Here is a 6,141-nt window from a genome sequence, read left to right as displayed (position 1 = left end):
AAATTTAACTACCACAATACATACATACATTTATTAATTGACTACTCATGTCTTTTACCCATTTTTTAAAAATTACAATGTTCATTATTTATTTGCTTGTTTGTTTACTGGGCTGTGAAGTATTTATTTTATATAAAGTACTTATTGACTGGTTTGAAAGACACTCAACAGACACAGTGGCCACAATGGACCAGGGTATACAAACGGTGGGCAGGTGGTGCTGGAGAGGGCAGCACTTTGTTCTGTTGCCCGTGGGGTCACCATGAGTCAGAGCTGACTGGGTGGCAACCAACAACAACAAAATTCTTATTTATAAGTTCGAATACTAACCCTTTGTTAGGTTGTATGTGCTGCATGGCACTTCAGGTCAGAGACTTGTCTCCACTTTAGGGTTTTGCTTGTTGCACAGTGAGTCGAAGTCATCAATCTGTGTGTGTGTGTGTGTGTGTGTGTGTGTGTGTGTGTGATGTGTATCTTCTGTAAGAAAATCTTCTTATTCCTAGGGCTGTAATGCTTTCCATATGCATGTCTTTAACCGGCCACTCCTGCTCTAGTTCCTCCACACACATCCCTTCACCTGCAAATTCACATTCACATTCACCTGCAAATGCCATCATGATCATGGCTCAAGCTTCCCACATGTGTGTGGGTATCTTTCTTGCTTCTTGCTTCTGTCCCAATGACTTATTTATTTTTCCTTTCCTTGCTGTTTTAAGTATTAGAGCTTTATAAGAAGTTTCAGTATCTGGTCAGATGAATTTTTTCTAGTTATTCTTTCTTAACCCTTTCAAGATCAAATTATTTTCAGCTCTGAATTTTATGTTAAAACTACATGTTTTCAGTAATGGAAGGTGTTTTGAATGAAATGAAAAAAAAAATTGTTTTGAGGTAATATAGATTTTGATTTAATTAACCAAAAAGCCCAAACTCACTGCCACTGAGTTGAATCCAACTCATTATGACCCCTCCTTGGGTTTCAAGGCGGTATCTCCATGGAAGTAAATTGCCCAGTCTTCCAAGGAGTGGCTAGTAGGTTTTAGTGGGAGACATGTGTCCCGAGAGGTCTCTCGTGCTGGGGTTGGTGGGATGAGGCCCGTTTCTTCAGATTCATGCAGATATTCAAGATGCCACCAAATGGTGGCATGTACTAAAAGTGGGATAAAAGCTTCCCACTAAACCCCAGAGGTAGAAAATATAGGTGGACTCTGTGTTCCATAGGTCATAAAAGGTCTAAATAGCCTAGCCATTTGGGATCACTTGCTCTTTTATACATTTTTTTTTTTTTTCAATCAACTGTGTCATTCAATAAAAACTCTGTTAGGACTTTTATTCATCTCGCATTGCATTGACACATTCAATGGGGGATAATTTGACTCTTCCTGTCTTCCTGTCTCTCATTTTACCTCTCTCTCTATTTGTTACATTTGTATCTTAATCCTCCAATAAAGTCTTATTCTTTTCTCTCCAAACAGCTTTTGTTTCACTTACTCCTAGACGCTGGACAGCTTTATGCTTCATGAATGAGCTCGCTGACTTTTTCGTTTTCTAGTGTGTTTTCACTAGTGTGCAAGAACACTGCCGCTTTCTATATGTCGACCACTTAACTGGGCCTTTGCTGAATTCAGTTTTAAGAAGAGTTTGTACATTCTTTCATTTCATGCATGAACAATCATATCATCTGCCAAAAATGACAGTTTTATTTCTTCTCTTCCAACGTTTGTCTGTTCTTCCATTTTTGGTTGATGTTTTTCCTTTTTCCACTGTCTGTGATTTCCAGTCATGTGATCAATAGAAACTGGGATAGGAGAAAGCCTTTTTCATCCCTGACATTTAAGATAATGAGAGAGAAGATTTTTGTGCTTTCGCCATTGAGTTTGATGTCAGCTGTGATTTTTGGTAGATACCTGTTCTTTCAGACAAACCCTTGGGCTGGAAGCCCGCCGTGCAGGGATCAGTGGAGACTGATTGCTTTTTCATTTTTCCTCTTGGTTCATACACTCCTCCTCCTGCAGTCACTGGGCTAGATCTGGATCTTCCCAGGTTGGAGTAGAAGAGAGAGGTGGTAAGAAGGTTCCCTTCACAGGAGATATACCTATATATACACCAAGAAAATAAAACCCACTGCATCCAGTCGATTCCAACTCATAGCGACCCCCATTGTGTTTCTAAGGCTATAAATCTTCACTTGTCTATGCTCAGATATTTGGAGGACAGTTACCTGGCTCATCAAATGAGAGGTGCATATTTGTGCCCATTCTAAAGAAAGGTGATCTAACATAATGTGGACATTATCAAGCAATATCATTAATATCACATGCAAATAAAATTTTGCTGAAGATAATTCAAAAATGGTTGCAGCAGTGTATTGACAGAGAACTTTAGAAATTCAAGCTGGATTCAGAAGAAGACATGGAATGAGAGATATCATTGGTGATGGCAGATGAATCTTGGCTGAAACAGAGAATACTAGAAAGATGTTTACCTGTGTTTTATTGACTATACAAGGCATTCAACTGTGTGGGTGACATTGAGAAGAATGGGAATTCCTGAACACTTAATTGTGCCCATGAGGAACCTGTACACAGACCAGGAGGCCATTGTTCAAACAGAACAAGGGGATACTGCATGGTTTCAAATCAGGAAGGGAGTGCATCAGGGTTGTATCCTTTCACCATACTTATTCAATCTGTATGCTGAGCAAATAATCCGAGAAGCTGGACCACATGAAGAAGAACATGGCATCAGGATTGGGGGAAGGCTCAGTAACATCCCGCAACACGCTGACAACACACCTTGCTTGCTGAAGGTGAAGAGGACTTGAAGCACTTACTGATGAACATCAAAGACTACAGCCTTCAATGTGCATTATAACTCTGATACTGATACTGAACATAACGGGTTCACCACTCTAACTCAAACAAGAATGAGTGAGATAAATGGAATGACTAAGATGGATTTTGGGAGCTCTGGTAGCATAGTGGCTAAGACACTTGCCTGCTAACCAGACGGCTGGCGGTTCAAACCCACCAGCCACTCCTCGGAAGGAAGGTTGGGCAATCCTACTTCCGTAGTGATACTGCCTCGGAAACCCAAGGAGGGGTCGCTATGAGTCGGGGCCGACTCGACGGCACATAACAACAACAACAACAAGATGGATTTTATTTCTTGGCTCGAGAAAGGACACAGGTCCCTTCTGACAACATGACCAAAGTAGGTGAGATGAAATCCGGCTGCACTTCCTTCAGGACAGATTTGTTAGGTTTTTTTTAGCAGTCCATGGTACTTTCAGCATTCTTCATCAGCACCATGACTCAAAAACATTAACTCTTCTTCAGTCTTTCTTATTCATTGCCCAGGTCTCACATGCATATGAAAACCCCCCAAAAAACAAACTCACTACCATGGAGTTGGATCCGACTCATAGCGACCCCTCCTTGGGTTTCCAAGGCAGTATCACTATGGAAGTAGATTGCCAAATACCATGGTTTATGTCATGTGCACCTTAGTCCTGAAGGAGACATCTTTGCTCTTCAGCCCTTGAAAGAGGTCGTTTGCAGCCATTTTGCCCAGTGCTATACGTCGTCTGATGTCCTGACTACTGCTTCCATTGGTGTCAATTGTAGAACCAAGCAATGTGAAGTCTTTGGAAACTTCAATCTTTTCTCCATTTATCATGATGCTGCTTATAGGTTCAGTTGTGAGGATTTTTGTTTTCTTTATATTGAGACATAATCCATACTGCAGACTGTATTCATCAATCTTCATCAGTAAGTGCTTCAAGTCATCCTCATTTTCAGCAGCAAAGTTGTGTCATCAGCGTGTTGCAGGTTGTTAATGATTCTTCCTCCAATCCTGATGCCACATTCTTCTTCATATCGTCCAGCTTCTCAGATTATTTGCTCAGCACACAGATTGAATAAGTATGGTGAAAGAATACAACCCTGATGCACTCCCTTCTTGATTTTAAACCATGCAGTGTTCCCTTGTTCTGTTTGAACAACAGCCTCCTGGTCTATGTACAGGTTCTTCATGAGTTCAATTAAGTACTCATGGTATTTTCTATTGCCTCATCCAGGCTTTGTCTCACCTACTTTGGTCATGTTGTCAGAAGGGACCATTCCCTGGAGAAGGACGTCATGCTTGGTGAGGGGGAGGGTCAGTGAAGAAGGGGAAGGCCCTCAATGAGATGGATGACACCGTGGCTGCAGCGATGGGCTCAGGTATAGCAGGGATTGTGAGGTTGGCGCAGGCCCGGGCAGGGTTTCGTTCTGTTGTGCATGGGGTCACTGTGAGTCGGAGCAGACTCAACGGCACCTAACAACAACAACAACATATGGATGTGAAACCTGGACTATGAATAAGGAAGACTGAAGAAGAGTTGATGCTTTGAATTATGGTGTTGGCAAAGAATGCTGAAAATACCAGACTGCCATTCTTGTGGACTGCCAAAAGAGTGAACAAATTTGTCCTGGAAAAAGTATAGCCAGAAAGCTCCTTAGAAGTGAGAATGGCCAGAGTTCATTTCCCCCATTTGGTCATGTTGTCAGAAGGGACCAGTCCCCGGAGGAGGATACCACACTTGGTAAAGTAGAGGGTCGTAGAAAAAGGGGAAGACCCTCAACGAGATGGGTTGACACAGTGGCTGCAACAGTGGGCTCAGGTGTGACGAGGACTGTGAGGCTGGCACGGGACCAGGCAGTGTTTCCTTCTGTTGTCCATGGGGTCACTGTGAGTCAGACCCGACTCAGTGGCACCTAGCGACAACAACAAGTTTTGAAAGTAGATGGCCAGGTCTCTCTTGTCAGTCTGTCTTACCGGGATGTCCAGGTCCTGGGCGACCTGCTGATATTTGAAATACCAGTGACTTATCTTTCAGCATCACAGCAACACCCAAGCACCACAGGGTGACTGACTGACAGGCAGAGGGTGCTTTTAACCCTAGTTGTTAGTTGCTGTTGAATTGGGTTCAACTCACGGCAACCTTATTAGAACAGGACAGACCACTGCCCCACCCTGTGCCTTCCCCACGATCACTGCTATGTTTTAATCCACTGATGGTTGGATGGATGGACGAACAGAGTGATGGACAGAGGGGTAGACAGACAGACAGATGGGGAGGTGTAAGGCAGACAAGTGGCCAGACAGATAGATGGCTGGATGGACAGAAAGGCAGACAGACAGACAGAACCGTAGCTTAGATCCCCAGTGATAACACTCTAACTAAAGGGCATGATTAACTCAACCCTCTACGCGGGGATTTAGAACGGTGAGTAGGGTGTGGAGTGGGGGGCAAAGCAGTGAGCCCCTGGACAACTGATGAAAACTGGAGCTAAAACGCAGAGGGGACTGGGGGATTGTCAAGCGTGCCCCTCCCCAACCAGATCCCAGGCTGGGAGGAACGCGGGCTTCCCACAGCATGTGGCATGGGGCCCCAGACAATTCCCTTTGAGTCTCCAAGGGCGAATTGCCTCATCTGACATCTGGTGTTCATGTCTGTGTGTGTGATTGTGCATGGGAGCGTCTGCGTACACACGGAAGACAAGCTGGAAGGGAACCCTGGAGACTCTCAGGACTGGTTATCTCCAGTGAGTGCGAGGTGTTGGGGTAGATTTCATTTTTATTTTTGCTGTTTTAAAAGTTCTCAAAGGGTAACTATTATGGTTGTAACAACTTCAAGTCCACTCTATGGATACATGCAGTCCAGCAATGATTTCTTCTTTTTTGACACGGCATTTGGATGTGGCTTTGTGGCAGTCCACAAGAGACTGGTGGCGTGGTGGTTAATACAGTCACTGATAACTAACAGGTCGGTCCATGGGAAAAAGGTGAGGCACTCTGCTTCTGTAAAGATTGGAAGCTTTGGAAACCATATGGAACAGTTCTACTCTGTCCTATAGGATCACTTTGAGTAGGAATTGACTCAGTGGCAGTGGGTTTGGGTCCATGGCATTGGTTCCATGGAGACTTAAGGCCTTGAAAACCCCCTGGGCAGTTCCACTCTGTCCTCTAGGGGCGCTGTGAGTCAGAATAGACTCCGTGGCAATGGGTGTGGTTTGGGCTTTGCTTCTGTGAAGACTGACAGCCTTGGAGACCCTGTGGGCAGTTCCACTCTGTCCTCTAGGGGCGCTGTGGGTCAGAATG

This window comes from Orycteropus afer, unplaced genomic scaffold (genome assembly GCF_000298275.1).
Source record: "Orycteropus afer afer isolate SDZICR_OR568_19922 unplaced genomic scaffold, OryAfe1.0 scaffold00006, whole genome shotgun sequence".
NCBI classification, from domain to species: domain Eukaryota; kingdom Metazoa; phylum Chordata; class Mammalia; order Tubulidentata; family Orycteropodidae; genus Orycteropus; species Orycteropus afer.
The sequence above is the reverse complement of the archived record's forward strand: the minus strand, read 5'-3'. Positions refer to the sequence as shown.